At 37.7% G+C, this 20,817-nt stretch overlaps 1 protein-coding gene and 1 long non-coding RNA gene across 7 annotated transcripts in view; one reads left to right on the top strand and one right to left on the bottom strand.

Annotated features, from left to right (window-relative positions):
- MIGA1 (mitoguardin 1) overlaps positions 1-20,817 on the top strand; it is a 94,030-nt gene that overhangs the window by 33,474 nt on the left and 39,739 nt on the right. The gene's annotated exons all lie outside the window — the stretch shown is intronic.
- LOC309641579 lies at positions 4,959-13,106 on the bottom strand. Its single transcript, XR_014252698.1, has 2 exons — positions 8,982-13,106; positions 4,959-8,643 (listed from the first exon to the last, which is right to left on the bottom strand). It is a non-coding gene; the product is annotated as an uncharacterized lncRNA (long non-coding RNA).

The following is a 20,817-nucleotide window of genomic DNA, read 5'->3' as shown; positions in this document are numbered from 1 at the left end:
TTCATTTTACACATTTAATGTATATTAATGAGAGGCAACTTATAATTAGTAGTCATAAATAAAGAGAGGTTAACAAATGCCTTCAGAGGCTCAGGGGTGAATTTAAACCAAGTATTGATCTGACTTCAGTGAATACTTTATTGTTTTGGAATTTGCTTTGTCTTATTTGGTAAAATCAAATTTTTTTTCTCCTAAGATTTTGATAGGTTTTCAAGGTTGGAAGATTTTTTAGCAGTCATCTAAGTTTTCTCCTTTCCCCATGGACTTAATATTTGACAGCTACCATTGTTTGCATGTCACCACGTTCCAGGGCCTTTGCTAAGGCCCATAGTTTCTTCTCTGAGTCAGGCACAATTCTAAGTAAAAATTATGTCACTTAATCCTTACAGCTTTTATGAGGTAAGTATAGTTATCCTCATTTTTCAGACGGGGAGAGAGGTACAGAAGTATTAAATCACTTCCCCAGAGTTACATAGCTATTAAGTGACAGAACTTAGTTTTGGGCCCAGGCGGCTGGCTTTGGAGTCCATAAACCACCGTGCTGTATTGCCTCACCACTTACAAGACAGACATGTTCTCTGAATGGGAGGATTGACTGTGAACTCTTTGTGGCAAAGTTCCCTGTAAGAAATGTCTTGGAGCAGGTAGTCTGGAATCCCCACAGCTGCTGAAGTAAGGAACCTTATTTCTGGTGGTGGTATCATTTATTTAGTGTGGATCTTCCTTTCCTTTAAATTTTTTCTTCCTCCACATCTATCTGGGGATCTGCAATGAACTCATGCATCTTTCCTCCTCTCTCAGGCCCTCTAGGCAGTCTAGACAGACTTCGTGCATTTTATTTTTTTTTAATATTTATTTATTTGGCTGTGTCGGGTCTTAGTTGCAGCACACGGGATCTTCGTTGCAGCATGTGGGATCTTCTGTTGCGGCGCGTGGCCTTCAGAGCTCAGGCTCAGTATCTGCGGCACATGGGCTCTCTAGTTGTGGCGTGTGGGCTCTAGAGTGCACAGGTTTAGTTGCCCCATGGCATGTGTGATCTTAGTTCCCCGACCAGGGATTGAACCTGCGTCCCCTGCATTGGAAGGCAGATTCTTAACCACTGGACCACCAGGGAAGTCCCTCACGCATTTTATAGAAGGGAGTTATCAAGGTTTAATCCAGGAACTGAAGACGTGAACTGCTGTATTTACCTGAGGGAATAGGGAGAGAGGGCCCAACTGTGCCAGCTGAATTTAGTGTAGTGCTTTAATGAGTTACTCTGGTGGATTACCTTTTGGCCTATATCTGCATAATAGCTAAAAGTACAAACTCAAGATTCAGACTAACTGGGTTCAAATTCTGTCTTCACCATTTATTAGCTGTGTGATTATATAACTTGTCTAAGCCTCAGCTTCTTCATCTGAAAAATGGGCATGTAGTACCTATTTAACAAAGTAATTATGAGAATTAAATTATATTAACAAATATAAAGTCTAGGGAACAGGGTAACAATGTTTATTAGGTTGGAGTTTGGAACTTCTCTGGAACTCTCTGAGGAAGACCATCGTTTTTACCTCTAGGATATTAGGCTGTGGTTTGATAGGACCTACCTGATCCTACATTGGCCAATTTCAAGGTATTCTTTAAAATTTCTGGTCTGGTGATACCTTTTCCATGTTTTCCAGTGAGGCTGTTATTTTCTTCCTGTCTTTTTTTTGGGCCACTCCACGTGGCTTGATTGAACCCACGCCCTCGGCAGTGAAAGTGTGGAGTCCTAACCACTGGACCGCCAGGGAATTCCCTCTTCCTGTCATTTTTAATGGGCCTTTAGGAAGGAGAAGTAGATGCTTTTTTTTAAAAAATTTTTATTTATTTATTTATTTATTTTGGCTGTGCTGGATCTTCATTGCGGCACACAGGCTTCTCTAATTGCAGTGCGAGGATTTCTCTAGTTGCAGCGTGCGGGCTCAGTAGTTGTGGTGCACCGGCTTAGCTGTGGTATGTGGGATCTTAGTTCCCCAACCAGGGGTCTAACCTGGGCCCCCTGCATTGAGTTAAGAACGTGGAGTCTTAACCACTGGACCACCAGGGAAGTCTGGAGAAGTAGATGCTTGTGCTCTGTCATCTTGAACTAGAAATTCTGGACATTATAATTACAGAGCCTAAGGACTACATTAACTTGTAACATTGCTAATGTAGAGTTAATGGTTAACTAAAACTTTTAAATTCTTTGTTGTTACTGTTAGATGTTATTATTAAGCCACATCTTCCTTCATTTGTTCCTCTGCAATTGTGTTTTTGGACCCAAGGTTTAGATGTTACGTTTATTATTCCTACTAAATTGTCATTTCTCAGTCATCATTCTGAATTAAGATAGTTTTAGATTTTGATTTGATATCCCTTTTAGCTTTCTATCACTTTCTGGTTTGTTCAGTTTGGTCTAGTTGGTTATCAGTGCTCTCATTGAAACCATTAACAAAAAATGCTTAAAGGAAAACTTATTTCCCTCTACTTACAATTTCTGACACCAAATGAGTGGATTTTCCACACCAAGCAATTCTCCGGTTCTCCTTGGACACCAACTGGGTATCCTGCAATTTAATTCAATTCGAACACTAACTACCCAGAGTTAGCACAGATTCCACAGGTAAAGGGCTCATCTCACAAGGCTGTCTCCCCTCATATGCCAGTCGCAAATCCAGGCCTCCCATGCTTCTGACCAACTGTCTGTAAATCAGGTTCCCACCACTCCCTCCTTGGGCTTCATAATTTACTAGAATGGCTCACAGAATTCCGGGAAACACTTTTCTTACTATTACTGGTTTTTTATGAAAGATATAACTTAGCAACAGTCAAATGGAAGAGGTGCATAGGGCATGGTATGGGGAATGGGTGTAGAACTTTCATACCCCCTGCAGACACAACATTCTCCCGGCACCGGGATGCGTTCACCAACCTGGAGCTCTCTAAACCCTACAGTTTAGAGTTCTTATGGAGATTCCATTATGTAGGCATGATTGATTAAATCACAGGGCTATTGGTGATTAACTTAATCCCCAGCCTCTCTCCCTTCAGGGGTCAGGGCTGGAGTTGAAAGTTCCAACTTTCTAATCAGAGGGTTTGTTCCCTTGGCAACCATCCCCCATCCTCCAAGAGTCACCTCATCAACATAAACTCAGGTATAGTTGAAAGAGGCTTATTATGAATAGCAAAAGATACTCCTCTCACCCCCATCACTCAGGAAATTTCAAGAGTTTTAGAAGCTCTGTGCCAGGAACCATGATAAATATATATTACTTATTATATCACGATACCATATTTTAAAGTGGACAGGGCCAGAGTCAAAGATCTGAGGCATGACTTTCAAGTAGCCTTAGCAACTTGTGCAATAACCTATAAATTCAACTGTTTCTACTTTCACATTTTTTTCATCTTGATCATAAAGAGATCATGGGAGACTTTATTATATATCATGCCAAAATATGTGTGTATTTAGGTACCTAACTAGTTAATTTAAGAAAATATTATATGGAATTTTTTTTGAAAAAGATTTAATATCAATTCACATTATTTGGAAATATTGTCAGTGCTGAGCTTTTTTGCAGATAGGTATTTGCCATCAAGTATTCATGGCTGGTTTACACTCACTTGCAAATAAATCATTTTAGTTTTGAAAGGCACACGTGTCAGGTTTTATTGACTATAAGAGCCTCAGCAAAACTTATTTCTCTAATTTTGGAATTCAAAATATAAACGGGGGCTCTACTTAATTTTGCATTCATTTGTACTGTTTATAGTAAGTAGTAAGTAGTTTGCCAAGTTAACATTGTGGACTATAGGAGGACAGTTTAAATCCTCCTCAGCATGATTCTTTTAGTATGTTTAAAATCGTCTTAGAGTTTTTCTTTTTTGATAACAATGTGTTTGTTGAAAGTAAATTATATCGATCCTCTTTAGCAGATCCAAAAATATTTTTGACTTGTCAGTATTGTGAGTTATTTGGTTAGTTTAGGTAGGTGAAGTTAATAACAGAGTTTAAAAAATGTATGATTCTCGTGCACCGCAACCAAGAGTAGCCCCTACTCGCTGCAACTAGAGAAAGCCCACGCGCAGCAGCAAAGACCCAACGCAGCCAAAAGTAAATAATAGATGAATTAATTTAAAAAATCATCATAGCGTTTCTTTAAAAAAAAAAATTATTGTTCATAGTAGAAACCACATTCTGACCACCTTCATAAAACTGTTACATCCACTCTTTCTTGTGTATTTTAACTCTTCAAATTCTTTGTTTAAAAAATATTAAGGGCAGCCACAAAATTAGTGACCTCAGTAATTTGTCAATCTTTTGAGTCTCAGAAGGGGCAACTATGTAAAGATCCACAGACCATTTAATACGTTTCCCTTTAATACAATCTTAAAATGATTAAATTTCATGTGGACACATAAAACATTTTCACAGCACAAAAAAGGCAACGACATTGTCCTATAAATTATCCTTATTGTAGTTTTAATTTTTTATTAATTAGAGCCTTTCCTATTTTTGAGAAATAATTAGGCCAACCTTGAAAAAAATCCGTATACTTCTGTGTTTTTAGTTTCCAACAGTTTTTTAATTTATGCATAATATATTCACATGTAATAGAAAATTTGTCTTTTTATTTGCTTAACTGGACAATGCCAAAAAGCTATTCTGCATGTTTTGTCACAAAAGAGATTTTGTTTTTATCAGAAATTAATATTTTGTATTTGTCTATGCCTTTTTAAAATTAACAGAGACATTATTGATACCTTCTAAACTAAAAGCAAAATCAGAATTTCCGGTAAACAAACCATAAAGATCATTAAAATAAAGCAACCGTAATGAAAGCTGTGACAAGTGGCATTTAACTTTAACTTGCTCTACAGATATTTTAAATGTTCAACATCCAGTAAGTAGTTTGGGAAGAATCTGGAATGGGAGATGAATAACAAATTGAAGCTTTTAAAAAATAAGTCCACTGTTTAATCAATGACTTATGAAAATAATTGAAAATAAAAAAATTGAAGTATTATTCAGAAGCTTAAAAGCTTTGATTACAGCATCTTGTTACATACCTTCCAATAAAGATTACAACACAATTAAATCCAAAAAAAAAAAAAATGTATGATTCTAACACTGGATTGTGGTGATAGTTGCACAACTCTATACATTTACTAAAATTCATTGACTTGTACAGTTAAAATGGGGAAGTTTTATGGTTTGTAAATTATACTTCAGTAAAGCTGTTAAAAATACAGTGTGATTCTGTTAAGCTAATTTTAAGTAATTTTTTGTGAATTTGAAAAAGTGCAAAATAGCATTTCATACTAAAAATTTTAAATAATGCAAATGTCAAAAAAAATTTTTTTTAATTCATTAAGAATCTCTTAGTTTCAAACCTCATGGACACGGTGAATTACAAATTGTGTTTACCCAAGGTGGTGCCACTTCAGCTGGTAACCAGAAATACTGAGTATCCTATGTCAGTATCCAGTGAACCATAGTATTGTTCACATGCATGGGAACTTCTGCAAATGGTTTTGGTGATTACTGTGCTGTTGATTTTACTTTTATTGTTAACTTTAGAATGTTTTTTATATTCTGTAATATAATCATCCAAGTGGTCATTAAATTAAATGTGATAAAGAAGCTCAAATAACTGCTGACACTTCTGCTATTAATTTAGTACAGAGCATCCTGGAAATATTGGAACTAATGCTAAGAAAATAAAAGAGCAGAATTGAAGCAGGAGCCCTTATATTTAAAAAATGACAGAAACCTCTGGCAACCTGACTCTAAAGTCACAACTCTAATGCACCCCTAAGCCAAGTTATCATCTGTGTTGAAATAGGAAATATTTTTGATATCTGGGAAGGAAGTGATAGTGATACAAAAAACTTTACTACAAATACTTAGTGTTTTTAAAACATTCTTAAAAACAGACCGTATTATAGTCATTTATTGTGCTTTGAAACTATGCTTGAGAAAAGAAATATAGTACAATAGTTGTATGTCAGCATTTCTTTACATTTATTCCTATAGGAAAGTAGCTTTGAATTAGGCAGGGTTTGAATTATGTTTTAAGGCATGAATTCCTTGTATAAAATGTAACCACCCTGTATTCTCTAATTCATCTTTTGTCATGTTCTGTACTGATATTTCCTTAATCATTATGAATTAATGAATCATCACTGGGTATAGTTCTGTATTTTCTCTTACACAGCAAAAAGTTTACTTCTGGCTTAAACAAAAGTTATTTGTTCTATTCTTCTGATTATTAAATAAGATAAAGATTTTAGTTCTCTAATTAAAAAAAAAAATCATTTCCCTTCACTTACAAGAGACCACTTATTGTTAAATGCAAGGTGTTGAAGTCACTAGAGGGCAGCACACTTTATCTGCATGTGGGACGCCTTTGACTCATAAATGCCCTTCCGTGCTGTTCGTAGCACTGGGAGTTAAATTTAGGTCACCACTCTTTTTCTGGCGTGTTTCGTATACACCTGCTACTGTAACTCAGAGTGAGACAGAGTCAGGAGGGTATGCACAGAGACTTGAAATAATATTGCTGTACATTTCCATTTGTGTACAATTTCTTCTAGCTAACAGCATGTAGAAGTGTTACATTTATTTGTAGTTTCTGTTTTTCAGATAGTTGTTAAATTATAATTGTTAAATGATAATTTTGTTATCGTACTGATAATTTTTGAAGACCCAACCAAAAGACTGCAATATGTTTTCAGTTGTAAACAGTATAGCTTAGTGGTTAAGAATATGGGCTTTGGAGTTAAACAAACATGGGTTCAAATCCTGGCTCTACCACTTTTACTAGCTATGAAACCTAAGCAAGCCTTGACCTTTCTTAGATTCATCTTCTTCATCTGTAAGCTGGAGGACTATATTAGGATCAGCTTCATAGAATTGTGAAGATGAGATAACATGTATATCGTATTTTAGCATACGTACATGGTAAACACTTGTTATCCATTCATATATATTCTGGCATTTTTATGAGGCCTGTTCTAAGACTGTTTAAAAAATACATGGTTTATCACCATAGAATCCACCTAACCGATCTCCCACTCATATCACTCTGTCTACTCAAGTGGCAGACACTCTCCTGAATTGTGTACTTATCATTTTCTTTGAAGTTCTTCTTTTAGTTTGACTCCTATGAAATTTCCAGTATTTGATCATATTTGCCCTATGAAACAGGCAATAAGATTAAATGCCATTGACTTATCATCCCTGTATGTATTCTTGTTCAATTTATACATTTGACTCTTTCTTTTTTTTAATTTATTTATTTTTGGCTCTAGGCGTGCAGGCTTCAGTAGCTGTGGCACACGGCTTCAGTAGCTGTGGCACACGGCCTCAGTAGTTGTGGCTCGCGGGCTCTAGAGTGCAGGCTTGGTAGTTGTGGCGCACGGGTTTGTTGCTCCGCGGCATGTGGGATCTTCCCGGACCAGGGCTTGAACCCGTGTCCCCTGCATTAGCAGGTGGACTCCCAACCACTGCACCACCAGGGAAGCCCACATTTGACTCTTTCTTAACCTGTTAGAAGATTAATCTTAAAATATGAATTTTGTGTCCTGGTTGTTCTTTTAATTATTGCACTTTCGGTTCAGTCATGTTGTTGGTTGTAGCAGAAATGAACTCATTTCCAATACTCTGGACTTTTATGTTACATGTGGTATCTTTTCAAAGTGTGTGTTCTTTCTGATACTGATGGAAATTTTCTTTGTAATTAGTTCTCTGAATAAATCTTTTTGAATAGGCTCTTATTTTAAAAAAACGCGTGGTTACGGGTAGATGCTATCACATGTTCATAACTTGTTTTACAATGATATTGTTCAGTTATGCTCCAGACAGCATTTATTTGTTTCTGGAAATTTATTTTTCTCATATTTTAGTAGTAACATAAGTTTGCATTTCCTGAAACATGGTATTTAAGCCATGTTCAAAGTTATTTATTTGGGAAAGTAAAAAAAGATGCTCTTTATAAATCTATTTTTTCTCTGCATTAGAAAAGAAAACTGCCATATGAAGGACAAATACTTTGTGGAAGTATTTATTTTAGATGTAGCTAAGATTTTTGACTTTACTTGATCCTTGGTCTTGCCATATGCGTAGGAGGAAAACAAAAAATGATAGTGGATATACTCCTTGCCAGCACATCCAGTAATCTAGTAAGTTCTGTCAATTCTGCCTCCATAATATAGCTGTCGTTTGTTCCCCTTTCTCTGCACCCTCATTATATTTTGCTGGGATTTAATAATCCCCTAATAGGGTTCCTACCTCCAGCCTCTCTCCCCACTGGTAAATCTGTACCTTGTTTCTGGAGTTATCTTCGTGATGCAGAGCTCTCATCTTGTCACTCCCAGGTTCTCAGACCACTTTTCTGACCTGTTTGTTTTACTGTTTCACATATATTCCAGCCAGACTAGGTCTCTTCCAAAACTGAAATTCTTCTCTAAGATTTTAGTTTTATAATCAACTCCAGGTTTTTAGTAAAGTTGCAGTGTTTTTCTTTTGCCATTTTTTTGCTGATGCTATTCCTTTGTATAATTCAACATGCTTTGAATCATTTTTTTCTGCCTGTTGTGGAAGCAGTCAGGAGCTGATTTTTTAAATGTATATTATTACTCTTTTTTTTTTTTATGCTTTCCTTTTTTTTTAATTTTTATTTATTTATTTATTTATTTATTTTTAATTTATGGCTATGTTGGGTCTTCGTTTCTGTGCGAGGGCTTTCTCTAGTTGTGGCAAGTGGGAGCCACTCTTCATCGCTGTGCGCGGGCCTCTCACTATCGTGGCCTCCCTTGTTGCGGAACACAGGCTCCAGACACGCAGGCTCAGTAATTGTGGCTCACGGGCCCAGCTGCTCCGCGGCATGTGGGATCCTCCCAGACCAGGGCTCGAACTCGCGTCCCCTGCATTAGCAGGCAGATTCTCAACCACCGTGCCACCAGGGAAGCCCTACTCTTTTTTTTTAACAAAAAAAAAAAAAAACATTTGGATAACTAGTTGCTTCAGTACCATTCATTGAATGATGTATCCTGTTCTTACTGATTTGAAATGCCCCCTGTCATATGTCAAGTTGTCTTATATGTGTGTCTTTTCTGGACTCTCTGTTTTGTTCTGTTTGTCTGTTTCTGCATTGGTTTATAGTGTCTTAATTACTGTAGCTTTATAAAATTTTATAATGAATCTTGACACCTGACAGGGTGAGTCCATTCACTGTGTTCTGTTTTTTTTAAGTTCTTTAATTTTAATTAATTAATTTATTTTTGGCTGCATTGGGTCTGTTGCAGTATGTGGGCTTCTCATTGAGGTGGCTTCTCTTGTTGCGGAGCACGGGCTCTAGGCACGCGGGCTTCAGTAGTTGCAGCACACGGGCTCAGTAGTTGTGGCTTGTGGGCTCTAGAGCGCAGGCTCTATAGTTGTGGCGCACGGGCTTAGTTGCTCCGCCACATGTGGGATCTTCCGGACCAGGGATTGAACCCGTGTCTCCTGCATTGGCAGGCAGATTCTTAACCACTGCACCACCGGGGAAGTCCGCACTGTGATTGCTTTGGCTATTTTTAGCCCTTTGCTTTTCCATGTGAAGTTTAGGACAGCTTGTCAAGTTTCATGAAAGCCCCTCTTGAGATTTTGATTATTGCTTTGCATTTTTAGGTTGGCTTGTGGGAGAATTTATATCTTCATAATATTAATGTTTTCATCTACAAACATGATATGGCTCTTCATTTACTTAAGTCTTTTATGTCTTTCATAGTTTTTTATAGTTTTCTCCACAGAGGTCTTATATATCTTCATTCCTAAGTCCTTTATAGTTTTGTTGTCATTGTACATGGTATCTTTTCTAAATTTATTTTCTAATTTTTTATTGCTGGTATCTAAAATGTTGTTGATATTTGCATTTGAATATTATCAACAACTCTTATTAACTCTTAGTTCTGCCACCAGTAATTTGTCATAGGTTCTTTTTTTTTTTTAATATTGATTGATAGATTGACTGATTTGGTTGCACCGGGTCTTAGTTGCGGCACGTGGGGTCTTCATTGCCACACATGGGATCTTTAGTTGTGGCCTGCGGACTTCTTAGTTGCGGCATGCAGACTCTTAGTTGCGGCATGCGGACTTCTTAGTTGCAGCATGTGGACTTCTTAGTTGCAGCATGCGGACTCTCAGTTGCGGCATGCATATGGGATCTAGTTCTCCAACCAGGGATTGAACCCGGACTCCCTGCATTGGGAACATGGAGTCTTACCTACTGGACCACCAGGGAAGTCCCTGTCATGGGTTCTTTTGGAATTTTTATCTAGACCACGTATCTATGAATGATAACCTGTTTATTTTTCTTTCTTTCTTTCCAACCCTTATGCTTTTTTCCGACCTTTATGCGTTCTTTTCTTTCCTTCTTTTTTTCCCCCCATCTTACTGCTCTGGATAGATTCTTAGAGTCTTTTTGCCTCTGAAGAGAGCTGTGTAGAAAGGAGGACCATGAGTTAGCTGGCCCACTACACAGAATCAAAGACTGTGCCCCTATTGCTGTAGGCTCCCAGTTAGGTACAAGAGTGTTGATGTAGGGACTCGTGAATACTGCTAAGGTGAATTAAAGCTTAAAAGTCACCTTGCAAATATTTATTTAACTGTTTATTGTATGCCTTATGTGTGATGACGTGCAGATGAAATAAGGACTAAAGTGCCTGTTTTCAGGTTACTTGTGGTCTGATTGGCCAATTAAGACTTTTAGGAAGCAGTTAGAATACCATATAGATTAGTATAAACCTCAATACTGAGCTATTTTGTAAAACTCAGAGCTTAAGCTCCCTCTACAAAGCAGAAGATCCTTCTTTTAACTTTTCGTTCCCACCTCCATTCTTTCCCGTACTTCCCAACTGAAGTGCCCTCAGTCTGTTTAAGAGCTTAAGGTAAGGGTTTGGGGCATGTGGTTATCTTTGGTTATCTGCTGCTGTTTTTGCTGAATATCTATGAAATTCATTTGGAGATTCATGACTATCAGGTAAGGAGATAATATTTACAGTAGTGTCTTCTGCATGATTTTATTATTTTTTCCTTAATAAGTAAATAATTTTGTAAATGTTGAAAAGTGGCTGTAGGGAATTCCCTGGCGGTCCAGTAGTTAGGACTCTGTGCTTCCACTGCTGGGGCCCTGGGTTCGATACCTGATTGGGAAGCAAGGCACATGGTGCAGCCAGAAAAAGAAAAAAAAGAAAAGTGGTTGTAAATGGGTAGTAGATTCACAAATGTTTGTTTTAGTATTTTGATTCAAAATATGCACTTATGCTATATATAGTTTTTGTACATATCAAATATTACACAATAAAAGTATATATATTTTTCATATTAAACAGAAATTTATGTTATTTGAATTATTTTGGAAAAAATAAGACTTTAGTTGGTCACAACAACTAACACCAAGGAATGGTGTTATATTTTAGGAGACTTTTCTTATCATCATATCATTCAGAGTATACATCATTACGCAGTTTGGTAGTTTATTTCTGTAACAGTGCATTCAGGAATTAAGATTATTTTTTACTCACTTTGGTTAGATTATTAGGGCAGGACCAGATTGCTGAATTTAATACCAGTGTAAAAATAAACCTGATTAATGACAAATGAAGCTTGCTTACAATTTCTTGGGCATATTATTTAGTTGATATGGTTTACAACAGATAAAGTTTAATCTATACTTTAGATTTCTTTTTAAATTAATTGGGCTTTGTAGTTTGTATGCTTATATTTTCTCTCTTTTTTAAGATTGAAGTATAGTTGATTTACAATGTTGTGTTAATTACTTCTGTACAGCAAAGTGACTCAGTTATACATATATATATATATATATATAGATTCTTTTTCATATTCTTTTCCATTATGGTTTATCATAGGATATTGAATATAGTTCCCTGTGCTATACAGTAGGACCTTGTTTATCCATTCTATATATACCAGTTTGCATCTGCTAATCCCAAACTCCCAATCCATCCCTCTCCCACCCCCTGCCCCCTTGGCAACCACCAGTCTGTTCTCTGTGTCTGTGATTCTGTTTCTGTTTCATAGATAGGTTCATTTGTGTCATATTTTAGATTCCACATATAAGTGATATCATATGATATTTGTCTTTCTCTTTCTGACTTGCTTCACTTAGTGTGATAATCTCTAGTTGCATCCATGTTGTTGTATGCTTACATATTCTGTAAAGAATAGTATGTGTTTGCAATAACCATGTTAGCAGGCAACTCTGAAGCCATAAGTTTGATAAATGTTGTTTTTTTGGCTGAAGCAAAGGACTTTGAAATTCTTTTATAATGATGTGTAGGAACAAATTTAGCCCTTAAAAACAAACCAGGAATTTTTGTAGCTTAACAGCATCGCTTTGCATATTTCAGATATGTGTTTAGGCCTGTTTATAATCTATTTTTTGAACAGAATGAACTCAGAATCTTAGGCCTGGAATATTTATTTAGCAAACATTTGATTTCCTGGTATATGTCAAACATGATATAAGGCACTGGAGAGACAAGAATGAAGAAGATTTCACTCTTGCTTTTAGAGTCTAGTTTTGGAGATAGGCATTAAAAAATTTTATAGCACAGTGAAGTAAGTGCTGTAATAATGTGTTTAGAAGGTGCTGTGGAGGTGTCACACAAAGAAAAGTGTGACACTTGAAGAAAGACAGTCCACCAGGAACGTGAGAAAAGAGCATTCCCAGTGGAGGGAATAACATGGATCAAGGTGTAGAGTGGAGCCTGTTTAGGGAACTATAAGTTGTTTGATATGTCTTGGGAACACAGTATATGTAGGAGAGTGGTGGGAAATGAATCTAAAAAGGTGGGCAGGAGATAAATCTTGAAGGTCTTTGTTTTATACCTTAGGCAACAGGGAGCCACTGAGAATTATAAGAAGTCATAATCAAATTTACTTGTTTGCAGGAGATTGTGGAAACATTGACTGGTACAGTTTAAATATTTTATCCATCTTTCTTTCTGCTCACTTATGCATAGGATTTCAGGGGAAATTAGAGATTTTTCCAGCCTAGTACTGACTGCACAAATTCTCTGTCAGAGAACAGGAAAAGCTGTAAAGTGGGACCTCCCGACCGCTAGAGAGACGTTTTTCTTCTCTTTTGGTAAGCAGCCAGATAGAACATTTAGCGGTATTGAAAGAGCGCAGCAGCAAGAGGAAATAACCTCAACCTATCATCTTATGTCAAACGTCAGACAGCCCAGAGTTGACACCCTATGACCTTGTCCTTTTCCTTTCCTGCAGAATCACTGTGGTCAGAGGATAAACTCCCTGAGGGTTTATTTTTAGGGAGTGACGTGAATTACAGGCCTAACTTGTATACTCAGACCTCTAAATATACAGACTGCAAATTGCAGAACATATGAGAAATTTGCCCTGTAATTTTCTCTCACACATTAAGGCTCATAATCTTAATTTCAAAGTGTTTAACAAAACTACAAAATGAAGTGTAAGTGGTGTTATATATGCAAGTCAAAATCGGTTCAGAGATGAAAGCAGTATAATGAAAATTGCTGGGGTGCCACACACAAGGGAAATTCCTGCTTCTTGCCTTTGCCTTTTTTGTATTAGAGTTATATCTTATCCACTTGGATTTCTAAGTACAGGACCTGCACTAGCCCATCCAAGGCCTTTGTTTGATTTAGATAAAGGCCCATGTAGCCTCTTGGGAAGGGCACGTTTGTGATAAGAAAAAGGCTCAACTTCTTCCAGGAAGATGTAGGCCTAAGATGTGGGCTGGAGTCCTGCCCCCACTTGTCCCATTGGCCAGGGGCCTTTGTGTAATGTGCAGAGTGACCAGCGGTTCTAGTGGCCCCATTAAAGTCGCCATAACTGCAGACCTACCCTTAATTACTTTTTGCCCTTTGGGTAATCCAGTTACTTCTTTCTTCTCCTAAAAAAGGTATAAAGTGCTGTTACTCCTTTCTCTTTCCTTCTATTACTTGTTTTGCATTGGCAGCTGTATTTCCCAGTTAGGAATCACAGTTGTTATGTTGGCCAATCATGGCATATAAGAAGTTTTGATAAACAGGGAAAGCCACCGACAACTGTTGTGGAACTATTGTTTTGAGTAGTGACTATAGTATCAGGCTGTTTTGTGCATGTACTATTTCACATAGGCAGAATTGTGTAAGTTATAACATATCAAGAATTGATCACATAGCCTTTCTTTTGCTCCAGTGGATTTCATTGCTACTCTTTTCAATATTAAGGTACATTGAGGGAAAAATCAAGAAAATATCATGTTAGCTCACTCAGTTCTTTCACTTTCTGAAATTATGGGTTTCTTGATTCCAGTTTTATTTTAATTGACATATAGCACTGTGTAAGTTTACGGTGTACAGCATAATGATTTGACTTACATACATCATGAAATGTTTACCACAATAAGTTTAGTGAACATCCATCATCTCATATAGATACAAAATTAAAGAAATAGGGAAAGGAGATTGGTTCAAGATGGCAAGTAGAAGGACATGCACTCATCCCTCTTGCAAGAGCACCGGAATCACAGCTAACTGCTGAACAGTCATCAACAGGAACACACTGGAACTCACCAAAAAAGACACCCCACATCCACAGACAAAGGAGAAACCACAATGAGATGGAAGGAGGGGCACAATCACAATAAAATCAAATCCCATAACTGCTGGTTGGGTGACTCACAAACTGGAGAACACTTATACCACAGAAGTCCACCCACTGGAATTAAGGTTCTGAGCCCCATGTCAGGAATCCCAACCTGGGGATCCAGCCACAGGAGGAGGAGTTCCCAGAGAATCAGACTTTGAAGGCTAGCGGGATTAGATTGCAGGACGTCGATAGGTCCGGGGGAAACAGAGACTCCACTCTTGGAGGGCACACACAAAGTAGTGTGCGATCAGGACCCAGGGAAAGGAGGAGTGACCGCATAGGAGACTGAGCCAGACCTACCTGCTAGTGTTGGAGGGTCTCCTGCAGAGACAGGATGGCGGTGGCTCACCATGGGGACAAGGACACTGACAGCAGAAGTTCTGGGAAGTACTCCTTGGTGTGAGCCCTCCCAGAGTCTGCCATTAGCCCCACCAAAGGGTCTGTAGGCTCCAGTGCTGGGTCACCTCAGGCTAAACAACAGGGAGGGAACTCAGCCCCACCCATCAGCAGACAAGTGGATTAAAGTTTTACTGAGCTCTGTCCACTAGAGCAACACCCAGATCTACCCACCACCAGTCCCTCCCATCAAGAAGCTTGCACAGGCTTCCCTGGTGGCGCAGTGGTTGAGAGTCTGCCTGCCAATGCAGGGGACACGGGTTCGAGCCCTGGTCTGGGAAGATCCCACATGCCGTGGAGCAGCTGGGCCCGTGAGCCACAATTACTGAGCCTGCGCGTCTGGAGCCTGTGCTCCGCAACAAGAGAGGCCGCGATGGTGAGAGGCCTGCGCACCACAATGAGGAGTGGCCCCCGCTCGCCGCAACTAGAGAAAGCCCTCGCACAGAAAGGAAGACCCAACACAGCCATAAATAAATTAATTAATTAATTAATTAAAAAGTTAAAAAAAAAAGATGTTTGAAATAGGAAATTGGAGCTTTTTAAAAAAAACAAAAAACAAAAAAGAAGCTTGCACAAACCTCTTAGATAGCCTCATCCACCAGAGGGCAGACAGCAGAAGCAAGAAGAACTACAATTCTGCAGCCTGTGGAATGAAAACCACATTCACAGAAAGATAGACAAAATGGAAAGGCAGAGGACTATGTACCAGATGAAGGAACAATATAAAACCCCAGAAAAACAACTACATGAAGTGGAGATAGGCAACCTTCCAGAAAAAGAATTCAGAATAATGATAGTGAAGATGATCCATGACCTCGGAAAAAGAATGGAGGCAAAGATCGAGAAGGTGCAACAAATGTTTAACAAACACCTAGAAAAATTAAAGAACAAACAGAGATGAACAATACAATAACTGAAATGAAAAATACACTAGAAGGAATCAATAGCAGAATAACTGAGGCAGAGGAATGGATAAATGACCTGGAAGACAGAATGGTGGAATTCACTGCCATGGAACAGAATAAAGAAAAAAGAATGAAAATAAATAAAGACAGCCTAAGAGACCTCTGGGACGACATTACACACACCAACATTTGCATTATACGGGTCCCAGAAGGAGAAAAGAGAGAGAAAGCACCCGAGAAAATATTTGAAGAGATTATAGTTGAAAACTTCCCTAACATGGGAAAGGAAATAGCCACCCAAGTCCAGGAAGTGCAGAGAGTCCCAGGCAGGATAAACTCAAGGAAAAACATGCCGAGACACATAGTAATCAAATTGACAAAAATTAAAGACAAGGGAGTTCCCTGGTGGCGCAGTGGTTAAGTATCCATCTGTTAATGCAGGGGACGTGGGTTCGAGCCCTGGTCCAGGAAGATCCCACGTGCCGCAGAGCAACTAAGCCTGTGCACCACAGCTATTGAAGCCTGCGCACCTAGAGCTTGTGCTCCGCAACAAGAGAAGCCACCACAATGAGAAGCCAGCGCACCGCAAAGAAGAGTAGCCACCACTCGCCGCAACTAGAGAAAGCCGGCATGCAACAACGAAGACCCAATGCAGCCAAAAATAAATAAATAAATTTATTTTAAAAAAAGAAATTAAAGGCAAAGTATTAAAAGCAACAAGGGAAAAACGCCAAATAACATACAAGGGAACTCCCATAAGGTTAACAGCTGATATCAGGCGAAAGGCTACAAGCCAGAAGGGAGTGGCATGACATATTTAAAGAGATGAAAGGGAAGACCTACAACCAAGATTACACGGCAAAGATCTCATTGAGATTTGATGGACAAATCAAAAGCTTTACAGACAAGCAAAAGCTAAGATAATTCAGCACCACCAAACCAGCTCTACCATAAATGCTAAAGGAACTTCTCTTAAGTGGGAAACACAAGAGCAGAAAAGGACCTACAAAAACAAACCCAAAACAATTAAGAAAATGGTAATAGGAACATACATATCAATAATTACCTTAAATATGAATGGATTAAATGCTTCAACCAAAAGACACAGGCTCGCTGAATGGATACAAAAACAAGACCCATATATATGCTGTCTACAAGAGACCCACTTCAGACTTAGGGGCACATACAGACTGAAAGTGAGGGGATGGAAAAAGTTGTTCCATGCAAATGGAAATCAAAAGAAAGCTGGAGTAGCAATTCTCATATCAGACAAAATAGACTTTAAAATAAAGACTATCACAAGAGACAAGGAAGGACACTACATAATGATCAAGGGATCAATCCAAGAAGAAGATATAACAATTGTAAATATTTATGCACCCAACATAAGAGCACCTCAATACATAAGGCAAGTGCTAACAGCCATAAAAAGGGAAATCGACAGTAACACAGTCATACTAGGGGACTTTAACACCCCACTTTCACCAATGGACAGATCATCCAAAATGAAAATAAATAGGGAAACACAAGCTTTAAATGATACATTAAACAAGATGGACTTAATTGATATTTATAGGACATTCCATCCAAAAACAACAGAATACACTTTTTTCTCAAGTGCAGATGGAACATTCTCCAGGATAGATCACATCTTGGGTCACAAATCAAGCCTCAGTAAAGTTAAGAAAATTGAAATCATATCAAGCATCTTTTCCAACCACAACGCTATGAGATTAGAAATAATTACAGGAAAATAAACATAAAAAACAGAAACACATGGAGGCTAAACAATACATTACTAGATAACCAAGAGATCATTGAAGAAATCAAAGAGGAAATCAAAAAACACCTAGAGACAAATGACAACAAAAACATGATGATCCAAAACCTATGGGATGCAGCAAAAGCAGTTTTAAGAGGGAAGTGTATAGCAATACACTCCTAACTCAAGAAACAAGAAAAATCTCAAATAAACAATCTAAACTTACACCTAAAGGAACTAAAGAAAGAAGAACAAACAAAACCTAATGTTAGTAGAAGGAAAGAAATGATAAAGATTAGAGCAGAAATAAATGAAATAGAAACAAATTAAACAATAGGAAAGATCAATGAAATTAAAGCTGGTTCTCTGAGGAGGTGAACAAAATTGATAATCCTTTAGCCAGACTCATGAAGAAAAAGAGGGAGAGGGCTCAAATCAATAAAATTAGAAATGAAAAAGGAGAAGTTAAAACGGACACCACACCACAGAAATACAAAGCATCATAAGAGACTACTAAAAGCAACTCTACCCTAATAAAATGGACAACCTGGAAGAAATGGACAAATTTTTAGAAAGGTATAACCTTCCAAGACTGAACTAGGAAGAAATAGAAAATATGAACAGACCAATCACAAGTAATGAAATTGAAACTGTGATTAAAAATCATCTAACAAACAAATGTCCAGGACCACATAGCATCACAGGTGAATTCTATCATAGAGAAGAGCTAACACCCATCCTTCTCAAACTCTTCCAAAAAATTGCAGAGGAAGAAACGCTCCCAAACTCATTCTGTGAGGCTACCATCACCCTGATACCAAAACCAGACAAAAATACTACAAAAAAGAAAATTATAGACCAATGCCGCTGATGAATATAGATGCAAAAATCCTCAACAAAATACTAGCAAACAGAATCCAACAACACATTAAAAGGATCATATACCATGATCAAGTGGGATTTATCCCAGGGATGCAAGGATTCTTCAATATACACAAATCAATCAATGTGATACACCATATTAACAAATTGAAGAATAAAAACCATATGATCATCTCAATAGATGCAGAAAAAGCTTTTGACAAAATTCAACACCCATTTCTGATAAAAACTCTCCAGAAAGTGGGCATAGAGGGAACCTACCTCAACATAATAAAGGCCATATACGACAAACCCACAACAAACATCATTCTCAATGGTGAAAAACTGAAAGCATTTCCTCAAAGATCAGGAACAAGAGAAGAATGTCCACTCTCTCAACTGTTATTCAACGTAGTTTTGGAAGTCCTAGCCAAGACAATCAGAGAAGAAAAATAAAAGGAATACAAATTGGAAAAGAAGTAAAACTATCACTGTTTGGAGATGACATGATAGTATACATGGATAATCCTAAAGATGCCACGAGAAAACTACTAGAGCTAATCAATGGATTTGGTAAAGTTGCAGGATACAAAATTAATGCACAGAAATCTCTTGCATTCCTATACAGTAACAACAAAAGATCAGAAAGAGAAATTAAGGAAACAATCTGCAAAGAAAAGAATAAAATACCTAGGAATAAACCGACCTAAGGAGGTAAAAGACCTGTACTCAGAAAACTGTAAGACACTGATGAAAGAAATCAAAGATGACACAAACAGATGGAGAGATATACCATGTTCTTGGATTGGAAGAATCAATATTGTGAAAATGACTATTCTACCCAAAGCAATCTACAGATTCAGTGCAATCCCTATCAAATTACCAGTGGCATTTTTTGCAGAACTAGAACAAAGAAATCTTAAAATTTGTATGGAGACACAAAAGACCCTGAATAGCCAAAGCAATCTTGAGGGAAAAAAATGGAGCTGGAGGAATCAGACTCCGTGACTTAAGACTGTACTACAAAAGTACAGTAATCAAGACAATATGGTACTTGCACAAAAACAGAAATATAGATCAGTGAAACAGGATAGAAAGCCCAGAGATAAACCCACGCACCTGTGGTCAACTAATCTATGACAAAGGAGGCAAGGATATACAGTGGAGAAAAGACAACCTCTTCAATAAGTGGTGCTGGGCAAACTGGACAGCTACATGTAGAAGAATGAAACTAGAACACTTCCTAACACCATACACAAAAATGAACTCAAAATGGATTAAAGACCCAAATGTAAGAGCAGACACTATAAACCTCTTAGAGGAAAACATAGGAAGAACACTCTTTGACATAAATCACAGCAAGATCTTTCTTGACCCACCTCCTAGAGTAATGGAAATATAAACAAAAATAAACAAATGGGACCTAATGAAACTTCAAAGCTTTTGCACAGCAAAGGAAACCATAAACAAGACGAGAAGACAACCCTCAGTATGGGAGAACATATCTGCAAACGAATCAACAGACAAAGGATTAATCTTCAAAATATATAAACAGCTCATGCAGCTCAATATTAAAAAAACAAACAAGCCAATCGGAAAACGAGCAGAAGACCTAAATAGACATTTCTTCAAAGAAGACATACAGATGGCCAAGAGACACATGAAAAGCTGCTCAACATCACTAATTAGAGAAATGCAAATCAAAACTACAATGAGGTATCACCTTACACCTGTTAGAATGGGCATCATCAGAAAATCTACAAACAACAAATGCTGGCGAGGGTGTGGAGAAAAGGGAACCCTCTTGCACTGTTGGTGGGAATGTAAATTGATACTATGGAGAACAGTATGGAGGTTCATTAAAAAACTAAAAATAGAACTACCGTATGACCCAGCAATCCCACTACTGGGCATATACCCAGAGAAAACCATAATTCAAAAAGACACATGCACCCCAGTGTTCATTGCAGCACTATTTACAATAGCCAGATCATGGAAGCAACCTAAATGCCCATCGACAGATGAATGGATAAAGAAGATGTGGTACATATATATAATGGAATATTACTCAGCCATAAAAAGGAACAAAATTGGGTCGTTTGTAGAGACGTGGATGGACCTACAGTCTGTCATACAGAGTGTAGTAAGTCAGAAAGAGAAAAACAAAGATTGTATATTAACGTATATATGTGGAATCTAAAAAAATG

This window comes from Balaenoptera physalus, assembly GCF_965194825.1.
Source record: "Balaenoptera physalus genome assembly, chromosome: 1".
Taxonomy (NCBI): Eukaryota; Metazoa; Chordata; class Mammalia; order Artiodactyla; family Balaenopteridae; genus Balaenoptera; species Balaenoptera physalus.
The sequence above is the reverse complement of the archived record's forward strand: the minus strand, read 5'-3'. Positions and strand labels throughout refer to the sequence as shown.